Source organism: Erythrolamprus reginae, chromosome Z (assembly GCF_031021105.1).
Source record: "Erythrolamprus reginae isolate rEryReg1 chromosome Z, rEryReg1.hap1, whole genome shotgun sequence".
Classification (NCBI taxonomy): Eukaryota; Metazoa; Chordata; class Lepidosauria; order Squamata; family Dipsadidae; genus Erythrolamprus; species Erythrolamprus reginae.
In genome coordinates this window covers 22,267,975-22,289,040 of record NC_091963.1, presented here as the reverse complement: position 1 = coordinate 22,289,040, position 21,066 = coordinate 22,267,975, and the positions used below count along the sequence as shown (strand labels likewise).

Here is a 21,066-nt window from a genome sequence, read left to right as displayed (position 1 = left end):
AGAGAAAGAAAGAAAGAAAGAGAAAGATCGCAAGAGAGAAAGCAAGCAAGAGAGAGAAAGAAAGCGAGAGAGAGAAAGAAAGAAAGCAAGAGAGAAAGAAAACAAGAGAGAAAGAAAGAAAGAGAGAGAGAGAGGGAGGGAAGGTGGGAGAGAAAGACATAGAGGGAAGTAGGGAGGGAGAGAGAAAGAGAGCAAAAAAGAGGAAAGAAGGAAGAGAGAAAGAGGGATGGAGAGAGAGAGAAAAAAGAGAGAGAGAAAGAGGGAGAGAGAAATACTGTAGAGCAAAAGGAAGAGGAAAAAATTTTTTTGTCCAAACTTTTTTTAGAGCCCCCCCACCCCATGTGCCTCAATGTGTTTTGTAAATGTAAAAAATGTGCCGCGGCTCAAAAAAGGTTGAAAATCACTGTTTTAAAGGCTACATCTCACTGCCTCGCAATGATACAACTCCTCGGCTAACTTAATTATTGTTTATTATTGTTTCTCTATTAAGCTCCCCAGTTAAGATTCCGTTGTGAAATGCGTTGTGCGAACTTTCTCAGGAAAGCTTAAACTGACCTGAATTCCAGTGACCGCCGGGAACCTTGTGAAATATATTTACAGTGCAAGATTCTGCCAGCAGACGGGACAGAAGCTGTTTGTAAAATCATTTTGTGCTGTCTGCAACTGCAAGGCAGAGGGCACTGGTACAACTCAACCCATCGCCGGCACGTTGCCCGCGCGCGAAGGACCGTGAAAGGCAGAATGAGACGCGGTTCCTTTAAAACGGACGAAGAGCCAGGGGGGGAAATATAAAAAAATAAAAAGCCGGCCAGAGGCTCAATTTTACGGATGCCGGGCGAACCAGGTCGGCTGCCGCTTTCTGAGAGAGCAGCTGCAGCAGCAGGAGCGCCAAGAAAGGCTCGCGCCTTTGCAATTAATAACTCCGCGGGGCTGCCGGGTGGGAGAGGTAAGTCGCGAAATCGAGGTGGGACAAAAGCCAACTACTTCTTCTTCGAAAAGCAGAAGGGGAAAATCCTCTTTCTCAACGCTCCCCTCTGCAATTTTTTTGCAAACGTGCTGCTTTATTTCTGAAAAGGCGGGAAACTCCCCTCGGGAACCAGGCCGGCTGGTCCGCGGCTCCACGAAAGTCTGATTAATAAATGAAATCAATGATGCGAACGTGGTCTAGACGGCAAAGCTAGCTAGCCCAGTTTTTCGATTTGCGTCTGGGGCGAGGGCAGCAGCGGCTGCTGCTGCTGAGTCAGGAGGCGTTTTTCAAAGTGACTTTGGAACGAGGATTTTGCAACAGGTTTTTCACTCGCGCGGTGTTGCAAGGACGTCCCTCCACAGGACTCGCTCTTAGGAAACAGCCTGAAATGTGCTTTGTTTTGTAGGTTCTTCGCCAACTGAGCTTTCCTTACGAAAATGTATGCGATTCGAGTCGGGTTATTTAGGCAAGGGGGGCGGGGCAGGAGAAGAAATGCCTCCCCCCTCTCCACAAAACAAACCGTCGTAAATTTCCATAATGTTTGTCTTGGGGAAACCCCCCTCCCCCCGCTGTTCTGTCATTTAAATAGAATCCACTATCTCTCATCCCTTGCAGCACACTGACAAGATAACATGTAGGCCAACCCCCGCTCTGTTATTCATTTGCTAATTGTGGATGGCCACAGTTTTTATTTTATTTATTTATTTTGTCCAATACACAAAGAGGGTTTTAGTGGGTATATATCAATATACACATAGTAAAATACATGATGAAGGTTATAGAGGAGATACTCATAGTAGAATATATCTAAGAAATAATAGAAAAGAAGATATAGGAATAGAATATATCAATGAAAAAATAGAAGAGATATAGGAATAGAAGAAAGGTATAGGAGATATAGGAGAGCAATAGGACAGGGGGATCTGGATAGGTCAACTGTAGATAATCTAAGGGTAAAGTGTTGGGGGTTTGGGGATGACACTATGGAGTCCGGTAATGAGTTCCACGCTTTGACAACTCGGTTACTGAAGTCATATTTTTTACAGTCAAGTTTGGAGCGGTTAATATTAAGTTTAAATCTGTTGTGTGCTCTTGTGTTGTTGTGGTTGAAGCTGAAGTAGTCGCCGACAGGCAGGACGTTGCAGCATATGATCTTGTGGGCAATACTTAGATCTTGTTTAAGGCGTCTTAGTTCTAAACTTTCTAGGCCCAGGATTGAAAGTCTAGTCTCATAGGGTATTCTATTTCGAGTGGAGGAGTGAAGGGCTCTTCTGGTGAAGTATCTTTGGACATTTTCAAGAGTGTTAATGTCTGAGATGCGATATGGGTTCCAAACAGATGAGCTGTATTCGAGGATGGGTCTGGCAAAAGTTTTGTAAGCTCTGGTAAATAGTGTGAGATTGCCAGAGCAGAAGCTACGTAGGATTAGGTTTACAACTCTTGAAGCCTTCTTGGCTATATTGTTGCAGTGGGCTTTGGCACTTAAATCTTTTGTTATTAGTATACCAAGGTCTTTAACCGAGTGGGGATTATCTGTGATAATTTGATTATTCAGTTTGTATTTGAATTCTTCTGTGGGTCTTTCTTTTGGGTCTCCCCTGGACAATCTAGCAGCAGGCAAGTTTTCAATTGAAGGATCTTTTTTGTAGAACAGACTACAGCAAGGCCTCTTTTCATTTGGTTTTGCCATCAAAAAACCCCACCCCATTTTATTTAGTCAAATTTGATCAATTGTTGAACCGGCTTAATTGCTACAGCAATTCTAAGTAGCAGGCAGTCTTTTTAATTAAGTGCCATAAAGTCATTTTTGACTCCTAGCAACCAGATCAGTAGTGGGTTCTAAATCCTGTTGCTACCGGTTCGCTTATGCGTGCAAAGTTTAGCACACGCGCAGAAGCATCTTGGGTGGGTGGGTGGAGCCTCCTGAAAGCTGCTACTGGTTCTGAGAACCAGGCTGAAATGGGAGCAACCAAATATATCATGCATGCTCAACCCATGGGCCTCATGTAGTCCTGGAGAACTAGTAACATAGAGCATAAACCTTAAATATTATTGTACACACATATATAAACTATATTACATGCCTCCTATGAAGCCCAGGCAAGCCAAATGGTTACACATGGTTTAAGCAAAGGGGTGGGCAAAATTGGCTCTTCTATGACATGAGGACTTCAATTCACAGAATTCCTGAGCTAGCATGATTGGCTCAGGAATTCTGGGAGTTGAACTCCATAAGTCATAGGAGAGCCAACTTTGCCTACCTCTGGTTTAATATTTTATCTATCTATCTATCTATCTATCTATCTATCTATCTATCTATCTATCTATCTATCTATCTATCTATCTATCTATCTACCTACCTACCTACCTACCTACCTACCTATCTATCCCCTCTCCGTAGACTTGGGGCGGCTCACAACAACAATAAAACAATTCAAGACAAATCTATTAATTTAAAAACATTTTAAAAAAACCCCGTTATTAAAGCAGACACACAAACATACCATACATGAATTGTATAGGCCTGGGGGAAGATGTCTCAATTCCCCCATGCCTGATGACAAAAGTGGGTTTTAAGGAGTTTATGAAAGGCAAGGAGGGTAGGGGCAGTTCTAATCTCAAGGGAGAGCTGGTTCCAGAGGGTCGGGGCCGCCACAGAGAAGGCTCTTCCCCTGGGACCCACCAAACGACATTGTTTAGTCGATGGGACCCAGAGAAGGCCAACTCTGTGGGACCTAACCGGTCGCTGGGATTCATGCAGCAGAAGGCGGTCACGGAGATATTCTGGTCCGATGCCATGAAGGGCTTTATAGGTCATAACCAACACTTTGAATTGTGACTGGAAATTGATCGGCAACCAATGCAGACTGCGGAGTGTTGGTGCAACATGGGCATACCTGGGGAAGCCCATGATTGCTCTCGCAGCTGCATTCTGCACGATCTGAAGTTGCCGAACACTCTTCAAAGGTAGCCCCATGTAGAGAGCGTTACAGTAGTTGAGTCTCAAGGTGATGAGGGCATGGGTGACTGTGAGCAGTGAGTCCCCGTCCAGATAGGGCCGCAATTGGTGCACCAGGCAAACCTGGGCAAATGTCCCCCTCGCCACAGCTGAAAGATGGTTCTCTAATGTGAGCTGTGCATTGAGGAGGACACTCAAGTTGTCTCTTAGGGGTCAATAATTCCCCCCCCCCAGGGTTATGGACGGACAGATGGAACTGTCCTTGGGAGGCAGAACCCACAGCCACGCCATCTTATCTGGGTTGAGTTTGAGTCTGTTGACACCCATCGAGACCCCAACAGCCTCCAGGCACCAGCACATCACTTCCACTGCTTCGTTGACTGGACATGGGGTGGAGATGTACAGCTGGGTATCATCTGCGTACTGATGATACCTCACCCCATGCCTCTGAATTTCCCCCATGATACTTTAGCCCTAGTCTGTTCTTTCAAGTCTCCCAGTGGTGCAAACATAAAAAGAACAAAATACTCTGGCAACCCATGCTGGGGAATCCACAACTAGAAACACTATACAGACACCGATCGGTTTCAAAAGTGGGGTCTCAAATTGCCTCAATTGCCTGATGAATAATCTCCAAGACCTTCTTAAAAATCAATAAAGTCCTGCCATACCGCCGTTTGTATGGTGGAGGTCCAGAGGAAGGGCCAGCCACAAAGAAGGCCATCTCTACCTAACATCCCATAAGATGGAATTGTTTTAATAATAGAATAGAATAGAATAGAATTTTATTGGCCAAGTGTGATTGGACACACAAGGAATTTGTCTTGGTGTATATGCTCTCAGCGTACATAAAATAAAATATATATTTGTCAAGAATCATGTGGTACAACACTTAATGATTGTCATAGGGGTCAAATAAGCAATGAAGAAGCAATATTAATAAAAATCTTAGGATATAAGCAACAGGTTACAGTCATACAGTCAACATGGGAGGAAATGGGTGATAGGAATGATGAGAAAAACTAGTAGAATAGAAGTGCAGATTTAGTAGAAAGTCTGACAATGTTGAGGGAATTATTTGTTTAGTAGAATGATGGTGTTCAGAAAAAGACTGTTCTTGTGTCTAGTTATCTTGGTGTGCAGTGCTCTGTAGCGACGTTTTGAGGGTAGGAGTTGAAACAATTTGTGTCCAGGATGTGAGGGGTCAGTAAATATTTTCCCCGCCTCTTTTTGACTCGTGCAGTATACCGGTCCTCAATGGAAGGCAGGTTGGCAGCAATTGTTTTTTCTGCAGTTGTGATTCTCCTCTGAAGTCTGTGTCCGTCCTGTTGGGTTGCAGCACCAAACCAGACAGTTATAGAGTTTCAGATGACAGACTCAATGATTCCTCTGTAGAACTGTATCAGCAGCTCCTTGGGCAGTTTGAGCTTCCTGAGCTGGCGCAGAAAGAGAATTCTTTGTGATTTGATTTGAGCACACTCTTCTAGATCTTCAGAGTATGCACAAACTAATTGGAGAAAAGCAATTAAATAAATATCCAAGAAAGAGCCAGTTTTCTCTAGTGCAGTGGTTCTCAACCTGGGGGTTGGGACCCCTTTGGGGATCGAACGGCCATTTCACAGAGGTCTCCTAAGACCATGGGAAAAGACAAATTTCCCATGGTGTTAGGAACTAAAGCTTCTATTCTGGCACCTTGGAACCTATTTTTACAATCCAACCAATCAGGCATTTACACTGGGGGTGTCCCTCTGACCTTCCTGCCAATCAGCTTAAAGCTCTGTTGGGAGAATTGGTGCTAGACATATGGTTGGGGGTCGCCACAACATGAGGAAATGTATTAAGGGGTCATGGCATAAGAAAGGTTGAGAACCACTGCTTTAGAGGCTAAGGGATCCTGTTAGAAACCAAGAGACTGTAAGTTGGATGATCTTGGGCCAATCACACTCTCTCAACTCTAGGAAGTGGTCAATGGCAAACCACTTAAGAAATCTTGAAAATTGCAGAGACTTATGCAGGCAGTCAACCCTGAATTGAAAACATCTATTTACATAGTTATCTAGGCCCACTTCCTCCAAAGTGTCTTTCCCAGAGAACTCTGAAGATAATGCTTAATTAATGTATACATTATATGTATACAGACACAAACACAGCATGTTCAAGTGTATTTGTGTACACTTACAGAGTACAGTATATGAATGAATTAGTATCAAAGGAATTGTTTTTCCTGGAAGTCTTTATTCCCAGTCTGGAATGCCCTAATTTTTACTGCTTGCATATATATCAAAGAATGTTGTCTTATTTTGGAACTCTCGGGCCAAATGATTACCTAGGGTAGGGGTAGGTAAAGTTGGCTCCTCTATGACTTGTGGACTTCAGCTCCCAGAATTCCTGAGCCAATCATGCTAGCTCAGGAATTCTGGGAGTTGAAGTCCACATGCCATAGAAGATCCCGGGAAGGAGAGCGCAGGAAACGTGAAGCAAATTGTCACTCAAGCGAGCAACACTGGTAAGGTTGTAAGTCGAGGATTTAACAGTTCACTTGGACAATGATGATCGTTCAAGCCACTCCCACCTGGTCACATGGCTGGCAAGCCACTCCTACCCAGTCACATGTCCATTAAGCCACACCCACAAAATAAGCCACACCCACAGTAAAAAATTTGGCTGCCCATTACTGAGCACACATACAGAAACATAGAAGATTGACGAAAGAAAAAGACCTCATAGTCCATCTAGTCTGCCCTTATACCATTTCCTGTATTTTATCTTAGGATGGATATATGTTTATCCCAGGCATGTTTAAATTCAATTACTGTGGATTTACCAACCACGTCTGCTGGAAGTTTGTTCCAAGCATCTACTACTCTTTCAGTAAAATAATATTTTCTCACGTTGCTTCTGATCTTTCCCCCAACTAACCTCAGTTTGTGGCCCCTTGTTCTTGTGTTCACTTTCCTATTAAAAGCACTTCCCTCTGGAACCTTATTTAACTGTTTAACATATTTAACATGTAGGCACTGGTCACGCATGCACTCCAGAAAAGTGAAATTTCTGGCTTGTAGTGTGCATGTGCGCCCGATGATCACCTGGCTACCACATATGCGCAGGCCATTCACATGAAGGGACCGCATTCTGGGAAAGCTGAATTTCTGGGTTTTGGCATGCATGTGCACACAATAATCAGCTGGCTGGCATGCATGTGCACACTGGGCTTTGGCCCTGTCTCACACGCAGACAGCTGATCATGCATGTCAGAAACCCAGAAGACAAACAGGCAAGGCCATGCGTGCTGGGCGACATGGCTTCCCGTGCCATGTTGAGCACGTGTGCCATAGCTTCGCCATTCACAGGAATAGGGAGATTTTTGTACAGCCAAAATGAATGGTAACTCCCATGTGTGCTGAATGATCTCAGAAAAGTCAATGTATAAGTGCAAAAAGTAAGTTTGGTGTACTTTGTGAATGTAGCCTATGGCAGTGTTTTTCAACCAGTGTGCTGCAGCACACTAGTGTGTCGTGAGACATAGTCAGGTGTGCCATGGGGAAATTAAACATGGGTCCCCAAACTATGGCCCATGTGCCGGAAAAGGTCCGCGGAGGCCATTTATCCAGCCCACCGCCAGCTGCCTCCATCCGAACATAAAAATTCCCCTCAAACCCCTCCAGCTATCAGCAACAGGAAGAGTGGCGGCACAGGGAACACTCACCGACCAATCACCTTCTAGGATTCATCCCGACCACTAGCGATGAACCAATAGCAGGCCGCCTCTCATCCACACCCAGGAAGGTCCCCACTCGGGCTGCCGCGCACTTGTCTATGTGTCGCCGCGGCGAGTAGTTGAAGGTACTACTCTTCCCCATGGTCCCGATTTCTAATCCTGGTCGGGACTGGAGGTAAATGTTGCCACCACTAGATGAAGATTCAGCCTCAGCAGGCTATGTCTATCCTGATGGTGTATTTAGACATTTGACCCTTTTCTTTTTATAAGAGGCCCCCGCAGAAAGTGATATGCAATGCATCATAATGTTATATATATAATATGTAGTGTTAGAGTGCCATTTTGTGTCATTTTGGTTGGTGGTGTTCCCCAGGATTTTGTAAATGTAAAAAATGTGCCCCGGCTCAAAAAAGGTTGAAAATCATTGGCCTATGGCAATGTTTCCCAACCTTGGCTACTTGAAGCTATTTGGACTTCAACTCCCAGAATTCCCCAGCCAGCGAATGCTGGCTGGGGAATTCTGGGAGTTGAAGTCCAGATACCTTCAAGTGGCGAAGGTTGGAAAACACTGGCCTATGGGATGGATGATCCAATGGAGAGCCTTTCTTCATTTCTTAACTTTGCTGGGAAGATACAAGGAGGGACAATAGTTGAATATCTTTCTTACTGTACATAGCAGTTTAAAAAAGAAACAAATGGTTTAAAAATCAGTTGGGTTAGATTTAATTTTCATATATAGTTTATACCTTGTGTAATAATCTTAACCCAAGGACTTACTGTGCAGCTCACCTGAGGTTATCAAATTTGTTTTTGGGACAGGGTCTGCTGATATCTGCAGTTTTTGCTATTTTTAGATATGGAACAAATGAATGCCATGGTAGGTACTAAAATAGACACACTACAATTAAACAAAAACAAGAAACATTGGTTTAGTTCAACCCCATGTAACTGATATGATTCTCATCTGCCCAAATTTAGGATTGTGAGCTCCAGAATAGATGATTGGAATGATATATAAATGTTGGGGAAATATAGTTAAGCATGTCTTTAGGCCAAAGTTACTCCATCCCAGGTTATATGTTTAAAAAACAAGAAACATTGGTTTAGTTCAACCCCATGTAACTGATATGGTTCTCAGCTGCCCAAATGTAGAATTGTGAGCTCCAGAGTATATGATTAGAATAATATATAAATGTTGGGGAAATATAGTTAAACATGTCTTTAGGCCAAAGTTACTCCATTCCAGGTTATATGTTTAATGTATATACATAATTGATATACCACTTTGGGTATGAGGGACAAAATAACACATTTTTGTACAAAGTAATACAGATTTAACATGTATTGTTTCTAAGAGGTAAATCCTACCAAAGTTGGGATTTGGAAAAGTTAGATTAAGAATTACAGCAGTTCAACTCGGCTATGCATCTTCATAGTTGAATGTTATATACCGTGAATCCTCAGCTGATAGCCACAATTGATCACAATGTGCATATGTTAATTTCTTACTAGAAAGCTGTGCTAATGATGCCGAGAAAATTTATTTATTGGTTTTTATTTTATTTATTTATTTTGTCAAGTACGTATTGGTAATATACAAAGATATAACAATGTTTATATACATGATACTAGTAGGAGAGAAACATTAGAACAGGGGACAGTAGGCATGCTTGTGCACTTATGCGCACCCCTTACTGACCTCTTAGGAATCAAGTGAGGTCAACAGTGAATAGTCTAAGGGTAAAGTTTTACTTAAAGGTTTACTTCAAGTTTGTATCTGTTGTGTGCTTGTGTGTTGCTGTGGTTGAAGCTGAAGTAGTTGTTGACAGGGAGGAGGTTGTAGCAGATGATTTTATGGGCTACGCTTAGGTCGTAGTTCTCAGCTTTCTAAACCTAGGATTGTAAGTCTAGTTGCGTAGGATATTCTGTTGCGAGTGGAGGAGTGGAGGGCTCTTCCGGTAAAGTATTTCTGGACATTTTCTAAAGTGTTTATGTCTGAAATGCGGTGTGGGTTCCAGTCAAATGACCTGTATTCAAGGATTGGTCTGGCGAAAGTTTTGTATCACTCACTCAGTGGTACCACCATGGCTGCGAATACCATAATTGAATCCTGGATCATTTTGGTCCTAGTCCAGTAGCATCTTAACCATCCTCTTTGACAAGTCCTGGGATTCCCAAGAGCCTCTTTGAAAAAGGAGAAGTCCTGGGATTTCCTGGAGGCCTGCTTTAGAAATATTAACCCATCCTGACCCTTCTGAACTTTTTCAAAGCAGCTAAGCAAAGCCTTTTATGATCTCCTTTCCCGAGGCAAGGAGGGCTTCGGAGGTGAAACCGCCACAGAAGGCTTAAGGGAAGAGTTAGAGCTAGAGAGCCACTTTCCCTAAATGGAAAAGCTCATCTGTTTGGAACCCATATCGCATCTCAGACATTAACACCCTTGAAAATGTCCAAAGATACCAGAAGAGCCCTTCACTCCTCCACTCCAAACAGAATACCCTACGAGACTAGACTTTCAATCCTGGGCCTAGAAAGCTTAGAACTAAGACGCCTTAAACATGATCTAAGTATTGCCCACAATATCATATGCTGCAACGTCCTGCCTGTCGGCCACTACTTCAGCTTCAACCACAACAACATAAGAGCACACAACAGATTTAAACTTAATATTAATCGCTCCAAACTTGACTGTAAAAAATATGACTTCAGTAACCGAGTTGTCAAAGCATGGAACTCATTACTCATTTCTAAGAGGTCAGTAAGGGGCGCGCATAAGTGCACAAACATGCCTACTGTCCCCTGTCTTAATGTTTCTCTCCTACTAGTATCATGTATATAAACATGGTTAATTCTTTGTATATTACCAATACGTACTTGACAAAATAAATAAATAAAATAAAAATCAATCATCCCCAAACCCCCAACAATTTACCCTTAGATTATCCATGGTTGACCTCTCCAGATTCCTAAGAGGTCAGTAAGGGGCAAGTACAAGTGCACTAGAGTGCCTTCCGTCCCCTGTCCTATTGCTCTCCTACATCTCCTATACTGTACCTTTCTTCTATTCCTATATTTCTTCTTCTATTCTTTCATTGATATGTTTTATTCCTATATCTTCTCTTCTATTCTTTCTTAGATATATTTTACTATGAGTATATCCTCTATAACCTTAGTTATGTTTCTTTTTATTTTATTTATTTATTTATATTGTCCAACATACAAAGCATATTGAAGAGAATAGACATGTAGTATTGTATGTAAAGAAAAGGATAGAAGAAAAGATATAAAAATAGAGACGATATATGAATTTTACTTTGTGTATACCCACTAAAACAGTGGTCCCCAACGTTTTTTCCACCAGGGACCAGTTTCAGCAAGACAATTTTTCTATGGCCCAGTGGGGGCGGAAAGGGGCGTGGTTGGGGGTGGGATTAAGCATGGGGGTGCTGGTCCTCCCCGCCCCTCTTTCCCGCCATCGTCCTGTGGCCGGCAGAACCTGCCTCCCAAGCCCTCTTGCCCAGCGGGAGCTAAGCGCTGGAGAGAGGGGGTCAGGCTGGCCCTCCTGCCTCCCCCCAGCCAAAAACGCAAAAGCGCCCCGCGGCAGAAGCCAAAAGAGGCTTGAGCCTCTCGGTCCTTCCCGCCCCTCTGTCCCATCCATCATCCTGTGGCCGGCAGAACCTGCCTCCCGAGGCCTCTTGCCCGGCGGGAGGCGAAGCGCTGGAGGGAGGGGGTGGCGGCATGAGGGCCGGCAGCTGCTGACTCCACGGACCGGTGCAACATGCCCCGCGGCCCGGTACTGGTCCGCGGCCCGGTGGTTGGGGACCCCTGCACTAAAACCCTCACTGTGTATTGGACAAAATCAACCAATCAATCAATCAATCAATCAAAGCGCTCTTGACATGCCCCAAAGCAACCCCTTTGTTCTCCTCGACGCTCCCGAGCGCTGGGAGCTGCCCAATGAAATCAACCCTCCGGCGGGGCAGCAGATGATCAGCCTCGCCTTCCCCCGCTCTTCCTGATTTATACCCGGGAAGGGGGGAGACGAGGCGTCCCCTGGTCTCCGCCCCCACCGGGAGGAAGCGTCTCCAGCGCTCCCTCCGCGCTCGTCTGCTGTGTGGCCGACAAGGGTGCGGCGGAGGCGGCAGCCCTCCACTTCCGTCCCAGCGTGAAGGCACTCCTTGCCTCCCCTGCCCGCCCGCGGGTCACGCACTTCGGGGTTGCTGCTGCTGCTGCCGGTGCTCGGTCGGCCGGAGCAGCTTCCTCTCCAACCAGACCGGGTCGGCGGCAGCACCGGCAGCGGCTGCGTTTCCTGCACCAACCCAACTTTCTCATTGGGCGCCCGCGAGCCTGCTCGCCCGGCCCCCAGCCAGCTGCTTCGCCGCCGGCGCAGGCTTCGCAGAAGTTTTTCCTTTGTTGGGGAAGTCGCGCGGGCTGCCAAGCCGAGACCGGAGCGCGAACTCGGGGGAGCGGCACAGGTGGCCGACGCCCGCGCTCGGTTGCCAGACCCTCGGTTGCCACACAGGTAATGTGACTCTTCCGGCTCGGGACTCTCTCTCTCTCTCTCTTTGCGCTTTTCTTTTCTTTGCAACCGGCCGTGAAGGAGAAAGAAAGAGATCGGGTTGTGTGAAAGAGGCCGGGGTTGGGGGAAGGGGAGAGGTAAGATGTGTGTTTTATTTTTTTTATTTTTTTTGCAACGCCGCTCCGTTGGGGAAAGAGGGAAGGTGGTTTGCTCGGAGTTGGGGCTGAACAGAAGCGCGTGGAGAAGCCCAACCTTGGGGTGGGGTGGGGGAGAAGGGAGAGCAAGGAGGGCCATTGTGCATTGCCAGGTGGTGGGGTCTCCCCCAGTTCAAAAGGTGCCTTGGCTGGAAGAGTAGCTGGTTTCCAGGGCATAAACTGGCTCGCTTCCGGGGATGGTGCACATCCGCTCACTTGCAGGGAAACAGCTTTGGGGCTAAAGAGGCGCTCCGGGCGCAAGATTGTATCCCGAGTAAGTAATTCCATTTACTGCTCCGATGTGCCTCGCTGCAGGCTTTCTGTCAACGAAATAACAGCAACATGTTCTTGGAAGCCAGCTGACAGCGCGGTGTCGAGTCTCACATGGGGTTGCCAAGTTTTGTTTGTTTCTGATATGGAGCGAGCGCCCTTTAATAGGCTTATCAAACATCTGGAGGGCTAACAAAGCTGTCCCCCTCCTCCATTCTGAAGTAAATAACAATACGTGTTGCTGTCTAAGGAGTGGCCCCATAAAACCAATTCAGCCCACAGTCTAAAATGTTTTCATTTTATCACCAGGCACAGACCAGATGAAAGTTAAACATGCTCCAGTCTGTTTATATTTTTATCTTATTGCTTTGGAGTGTTTTCAAAGGGTTTTGTCGCTTTAGCAATTAAATATCAACTAAGTCCTGTTCAATTTTTGCTTTTCCACAGGCATCCCTTGAGCTTATCCTCACTGAGTCTAAAGAGACTCTTTAAACTTTGCACACCATAGTGTATATAAAGCAAGCTGTTATTTGCAACTGGGTAGATTTTAAACTTAAAGTGCTTTCCAAGCAAGCTGGCTTAATAGTAAGGTTTCCTATTATTCAACTGCAGGGTTATATTGGATTCTACCTTCCGGAACAGAGCAATGTTAAGAGAAAAGGATTAGCTTTCAGGAAAAACGATACTAAATGTTAAACAAACCTTTGTTTAACTTAACATTAGTTATCTTTGGCCATGGCTAGATTAAAATTTTTAGAATTCAGTTCATTTAAATTGTATATATAGGCAGACATAGAGGGTATTTCAGATTCAAGCTTTAGAAATGCAGCCAGCTGTTAAAGAAATCCAGATATTTCTTGATTTTGCAGAATGTACAAACCAGAATTGGGAAATCTTTAGTCTGACACAAGCTAAAGAAAGGCACATTTTCAACTTGTCTGTTCTGCACAGCAATTGGACTTCAAAATGTTTCTTTCGGTGAAGTAGAAACTTCTTAAAGCCTAGATCAGATCCAAACTCCTTACCTTTTCTCCTCCTTTAAATAACCTGTAAAATATTTTGGCTGATAACCTTGAAAGTTTTTCATTCTTAATGCCTGTGCTATTTCTTATAGCAGACAAGGTAAATAAACGAAACACAGTGGTGTTTCCAATTCAGAGGTAGAACTTGAAACTTGTAGCCTAGCTCTTGGCTAGGATAAAAGGATTTCATCTTAACCAGTGTTGCCTTCCAAATATGGCCAAAGTCTACCTTTTAGCCTCTTTCATCATTGGCCATGTTGGCTGGGGCTGCTGGGAGCTGTAGTTCAACAATATTAAACCACAATGCTGTTTGGAATCAGCCATTTAAAAATGGCTGATTCGATGAACCAAGATTTGTTTTTTAAAAGGTACATCTCATCCTGTGTTTCTTTCCAAGATTAAGAGTTATCTAGTCTGTTTAATATGGAAACAACTTTTTCTGATCCTCATTTCTTTTAGCTACAATAGTAACAAGAATAAATGCCAATTAAACATTCTGTGGGGAGAAAAAAAGGATTTTATCTTCCTCCGGAAGCCAACATTAAAAGGGTTTTAGGTACACCAGTGCAGTTGCCTACCCAGATGTAATTTTTTTGTGTTTACAACCCACATATTAACAAATTATTTAAGAAATACAGACTCCAAAATCTTTCCATATTCTTATTTATTTGTGGCCTGACAGGGCATGTCTTAAAAGTAAGCAGAGCAGTGAATGACATAAATGCTTAACAATCTGCTTAAAATCTTATAACTCAAGAAGAAAGGAAAAAAAGAAACATCTGGAAAACAAAAAACCTTGGGGAGTATCTACCTAAAGGTGTTTCCTTGCCTTCCTTCCTTATGGCCACATTGGGCTCTGATAACATTCAGTGCAAATAGATCAAGTAGAGCAAACTGATCCAATACAAATAAATCCAAGTAATTTGAATGAGAGCACCAAAACATTGCAAACAAAAACAAAGAAAGAATTCCAATTGCCATGACACAACTTTTAGACAGTTTTAACTGGATGCCTGAGAATAGTTGTTCTCCAAAGAAAGACTATTTTTATCGAATGGTGGGTAATTTAGCCAGGTTTGGGAAACACCGGGTTAAACTAAAATTCGCAGCCTTGCGAGAAATTGCAGTCGGATCATAAGGCCAAAGTCCTTTCTGTAGAAGAAAATCAACGTTGGTAGGCGAAGAGAATGATTGGGAAGCTCATTATTTTCTCTATAAAACTCTGCTAGGATAAAATTATATTGGCCTGCTAAATTGTTCAAAAAGGAGAAGACAGTTTACTTCTGATGAAGTTAAACCCCTGCCTAATCTTATACCGTGTGTGTGTGTGTGCATGCATTTGTGTGTGTGTACAACCATGCACCCACTCATTTTCAGTTTTCAACTCCTGGTAACTACATGGACTAGCCCCTGCAGTTTTCTTGGCAAGGTTGTTCAGCAGTAGTTTACCATTCCCTCTTTCCTAAGACTGAGAGTGAGTAATAGGTCCCACAGAGTGGGCCTTCTCCGGGTCCCGTCAACTAAACAATGTCGGTTGGCGGGCCCCAGGGGAAGAGCCTTCTCTGTGGCGGCCCCGACTCTCTGGAACCAACTCCCCCCAGAGATTAGGACTGCCCCTACTCTCCCTGCCTTCCGTAAACTCCTTAAAACCCACCTTTGCCGTCAGGCATGGGGGAACTGAAACACCTCCCCCGGGCATGTTCAATTTATGCATGGTATGTTTGTGTGTGTGTTTGTTAGTAAATGGGGTTCCTTTTAAATCTTTTTAAATACCGTATTTTAAAGCTATTTGGATTTGTTATGATTCGCCGTATCTTGTTGTGAGCCGCCCCGAGTCCGCGGAGAGGGGCGGCATACAAATCTAAATAATAAATAAATAAATAATAAATAAATAAATTGGCTCAAGGTCATCCAGCTGGCTAAGGCAGAACTAGAACTCACAGTCTCCTGGTTTCTAGCCTTCTGCCTTAACCACTACATTAAAGTGACTTTCCTATACATCTTTTGTTATAGTTACTCTCCATTGGGCTTTCTTAATGGGTCATTTTCAGTTGCAATGATAGCCCTTTCCATTTTTCTCATGCATACAGAAGCTTGCAGCCACTTGGGAAAATAGCAGATGTTCCACCTTATCTTCCTGGAATCTGATGAGAAGTTTGGGATTGGAAGAAACTCACAGTGTGAATCTCTGCTATAACGTTCATCATAACTAATCACACTGTCAGTTAAAACTTGCAGCTCTGGTAAATATCTCCTAAAGGCAAGCCACATGGTTACTGTCATTCGTTGTACGTGGCTTAATCTCCAAGACATAATGTTAACTAATGTCTGTGAATATTTATATAGTCCTCCTTGGTCTGAAAACCATTATCACTTTGTTGAAAAGGAGAAATATGGAAAGTTAAATGAATGGAAGTATTTCTAGATAGCTTTACATGTGTCGCTACAAGCGAAGCAGAATTTTTGAAATGCACAACATTTCATTTGTTTCATATTTTGCTGCTGGACTCTAGGGAACATTTCTTAAAGGTTTATTTTTGTTTATTGGTGTTATTTAGCTGCGAATAGAACAGAAGTATGTATCAGGTTACTATGTTCTTCGCCATGTTAATATCCTGTTTGTTTTGAATCACTTCAGTTTGAACTTCTACAATTACTGTGGTGCTAAGTATAGACTGGGCTGAAGTCTGAATTGTTCAAAACTATTTTGTAAGCAAAGTGTCCCAGCTTAGCTGAATAACATCCAAAAACAGTGCCTGGAAGTGACAAATGTCATAGTTAAGAATAGTCTGCTATCCACCCTAAGATCTTAATTTTTTTTTAATCATCAGCTTTTCAATCTTGTTCATGCTAAAATGTTTGCTCAATTTGTTAGCTCAGTTATAGATGGTTGTTTTAATTACACATTTAATTGTAGTTGGGAAAGATGTACTTATAAGTAAGTGACTAAGATGTAAGGTTTCTTAAATGTCTTACTGAGCAACATGGTGAAAGAACTAAACTTTGTGAAGGATTAGAGAAAGCTATTGTTTTCTCTGGTTGTCATTGTATTTCTGAAAGCTCACCATTACATATAATGAGCTGAATTTGGTTACTCTGATCTGGCATATTTAAATGAGATGAAGATATGAAGCAGTTTGTTCTACAGGATAAGATTAGAGTGCTGTAATCAGAGTTTATGGTCTTTATACATTTAAATCCTCTGATCTCGGCTTTTGAAATGATAGCAAATGACTGATTTATAATCTTAAGTTTGTTCCTGCAGATCTTATTGCTTCTAAAAATTCCATGGCATGATTGAGGTAAGACAAAGCTGTTTCACTTCAGTAACTTAGATCATGGTCTATGCAATTTACTTAGAATTGTGGGTTCCCATGAGATTCTGAGCCAAGAACCAAAGCTACACAGGTTGAGTTAAGCCAGTGTGTAGAAACTGAAATATGATTGACTGGTTAGAGGTTCAGTCTGTTATGTAAACAGTTTTAGTTTATGCCAGCTTCTAATACTCGCTGGGATATTCTGGTTGGAATTAGTCTGCTGTTTTCATACTCTATTTTATGTCAAAAAGGTGAGTTTACTTTCATGGAGTTGTGACTTAAAAGCTGGACATGCTTTCCAAACAAGAATTATTCTTAGCTCAAATCTCCCAAATATTTCTGTTCTTGCTTATCACAACTATCGTACAGCAAGATGCTTTGCTAAAAGCTGTTCTTAAATCTTCCAGATTTTAATGAAAAGTTATTACTGTTTGTAAATGGAATGGATTTAAAGATTGTGTTTGATTACACTGTTTCTATTTCTGCTTTTGAGAATGCAGAAATAAAGACACATTTTGGAAATTCTATAGATTATTTAAATTGAATAAATAGTGATTCATTTGGGATTAAGAACATAAAAACATAAGAAGAACCATGATGTATCAGGCCAAAGCCCATCAAGTTCAGCATTCTGTGTCACACAGTGGCCCACCAATTGTACATGGGGATCTTGAGTAGAAAGAGAAGGCAAAACCCTTCCTTTCCCTTGACCCCCAACAAATGGTACTCTAGGGAATCCTGCCTGCCTCAATCAACATAGAGGCAGCACAGGGACATCCATTTCAATAACTACTGATACACTTGGCATCCATGAATCTGTCTAATCCTGCCTTGAAGCTATCAAGGCTGACAGCTGTCATGACCTCTTCTGGAAGTGAATTCCATAAACCAATGACCCTCTGGGTGAAGAAATATTTCCCTTGATTTGACCTCGCTTTCTTATCTATGAGCTTTAGGGAAGGCCCCCATTGTGTGATAGAGAAAAGAATTTTTCTCTATCCACTTTTTCTATCCCATGCATGATTTTATACACTTTGATCAAGTTACCCCTTAAATGCCGTCTTTCAAGGCTGAACAGACCAAGGTGATGCTCCATTTCCTTGATCATACTTGTTGCCCTTTAAAGTGAGAGCTTCTGTCTTAATCTCCTGGAATTTTACCATTCTTGAAAAAGGAAAAATTCCAGAAAAACATGGATGGCAATGCAATTTTTTTAACTTATAAAAATCAAATGCCTTGCACCATTGGGGGGGTTCATGTATGTGTAAATTATTTTGCAGTAATCAATATTCAATGTTTAGGAACAACACAGAGACACTTAAAATATTATTCATATTCAAATATCAATTAAAAAATGGAAATCATCCTCTATATTGATAATGGCTGGATTCACGTATCTTTTATGCCAAATTTGGTGTTTCTATTCTCTCTCTCTCACTTGATCCTATGGAAACTAGGCTTTCAAGTGAGACACTTGTACCAAATGATCACTCACCATTCACAGTTCTATCCTTCTTCTGATACCTTGTCCTATTTTTTAAAATTGCATTTATATCCCTAAGACCGCTCATAGGATCCTATGTAGAGATTACTTAAATCTCTAGGCTAAATGAAGATTTAGCTGGGTTTTTCTGATCCAGGTGTAACATACTGCATCGTAATGTATAATATTCAGCTGCTGCTTTTCAAACGATGCTTATACCTGCACATGCAGAACTGGGGACGCACCCTTTCTATTTTGTGCCTTTTTAAAGTAATGCCCAGTTATTTCAGTGTTCCACAATTAATATTCAGCAAAATGAATTCAAGGGCGATCTTGCATGTATGTATTAGAAACTGAACTGCTTTCTTTGATGCTGAGGATTAAACGATTTGTTCTACAATCTCTTGTAGCTACTTGCGCATGGGTGAAGTAAGGAACAGCTGGGGTGCATGTGCCAGGCTTGAGTTGGCTGCTTGTTACCCTTGCTTCATGGTGTGTGTGCCTCTAAACATGAAGCATTATTTTGGATTATAGCTTGCCCAGAAGTGTTTTGCATTTCCCAGCTGTTTCACAATTTTTATCTGCGTAGCCTCATCAGCTGCTTTCACACATGTAACTTCAGCTATGTTGGTGCTCTGAGTTCTGTTTCAACCAATTTAACTACTTAGGCGGCTCTTGATAGAGTAAGCTAGTAAATGGCTAGAATAATATGAAAACAGCTTATTAAATCTGGGAGTGCTTTGGCAATGTGTAGGTGCTAAAATATGGCAATTAAAATGATTTGTCAAATGAGTAATTTTATAATGCAGCACCTAATGCAATATTTAATAGTACCTGATTAAAGTGGCAGAATAAACTCCAAAAACAAGCGGAATTTAGAAAATACACTTGATCATCTGGTTAAAGAGAAATGGTAAGTAGGCAAGAAGTTGAATGAAATATATAGACCTTCATAGGAATTGACCAGCACTTGTTTTTCAAACACATTGGTTCAAATAGTCACACAATGAAAGGTAGACAGTTTCTTGGCAGAATGGACTCTGGTCCCAAGCAATAAATACCAAATTCCTGAATATCAAAAAGGACAAATCGAGAAGAAGTTGCTAATCCTCATACATATATACTGACTCTTTGAACATTTAATTAGCACAGTACTGTCTTACGGTATTTCTAATGATGTGTATCCATGTCGTGTCTGTATTATTGTTCTCATCTTTTTCTCATCGGTCCAATCACACTTGGCCAATAAAGTGTTCTGTTCTATACCCATTCCATTCCATTCTATTTTAGCGGTGACAAAGGTTAGAGTTCCAGATGTTGAGGTATCAACTCCTAAGATTGTTCAAAGTTGACTCTCATCACTAAGGTTGCTTGGAACAAATACAGTGATACTTCGTCTTATGAACCCCTCGTCATACAAACTTTTCGAGATATGAACCCGGGGTTTTAAAAATTTTTTGCCTCTTCTTCCGAACTATTTTCACCTTACGAACCTGCCGCCATTGGGATGCCCCACCTCTGGACTTCCGTTGCCAGCCGAACACCCGTTTTCATGCTGCTGGGATTGCCCTGAGGCTCTCCTCTATGGGAAACACCACCTCCGGATTTTGTGATGCCAAAGCACCCATTTTTGTGCTGGTGGGATTCCCCTGCAGCATCGCAAAATCCGGAGGTGGGGTTTCCCCATGGAGGGGAGCCTCAGGGGAATCCCATCAGTGCAAAAATGGGCGCTTCGGCTGGCAAAAGGGGTGAAGTTTGGACTTGCACACATTAATCGCTTTTCCATTGATTCCTATGGGAAACATTGTTTCGTCTTACGAACTTTTCACCTTACGAACCTCGTTCTGGAACAAATTAAGTTCGTAAGACAAGGTATCACTGCACTTGGAAGTCATATCAGACTCAGCCCTCATGTAAATAGAGACATATGGGTGCCAAATAATTTTACATAAATTAAAAGCTGGCTCATGTTGTGTTTGCAATCATTTGTAAATAATGAGGTTAGCACCGTGTGCGAACATTATAAATCAGTCAACCATAAGGCAGGAGTGGTATTCCTATCTAGATGGAGTTGTTTGATATTATAAATGTTAAATTGTCCTTTTCAATCTTTTGTGTTACTAAGCCCAGTTAACAGTGAGGTGGGTTGTTGTTGTTTTTTAAAAAAATCCCATTTTATCAGTCCTCCAACTAAGGCTTGAACATACAAAGTGGAAGGAAAATCAGGCTTCTCCATTACAGAATTGTCTACAGCAGTGGTTCTCAACTTTTCTAATGCCACGATCTCTTAATACAGTTCTTTATGTTGTGGTGATCCCCAGCCATAAGTCTAGTGCCAATTCTCCCAACAGAGCTTTAAGCTGATTGGCAAGAAGCTGAAAGGGACACCCCCACCGATTGGTTGGATTGTAAAAATATGTTCCAAGGTGCCAGAATAGAAACTTTAGTCCCTAACACAATGGAAAATTTGTCTTTTCCCATGGTCTTAGGCGACCCCTGTGAAACTGTCATTCAATCCCCAAAGGGGTCCTGACCCCCAGGCTGAGAACCATTGGTCTAAAGTTATCTGAACCATACTCACTGCTACCTACCTTGTTTGTAGAAAATAAGTTGGTGGTGA

General features: G+C 42.5%; 1 protein-coding gene across 5 annotated transcripts in view; it reads left to right on the top strand.

Moving 5' to 3' along the window:
* The first annotated feature begins 824 nt into the window (after window positions 1–824).
* SVIL (supervillin) overlaps window positions 825–21,066 on the top strand; it is a 227,585-nt gene continuing 207,343 nt past the window's right edge. For 3 of the 5 annotated variants that reach the window (XM_070728956.1, XM_070728954.1, XM_070728952.1), the window contains exon 1: window positions 11,841–12,163. The gene's annotated coding sequence lies outside the window, so the exon portion shown is untranslated. Of the gene's footprint in view, window positions 947–11,840; window positions 12,164–21,066 lie in introns of those variants that run through there. The other 2 variants (XM_070728955.1, XM_070728953.1) reach the window with 1 other exon arrangement.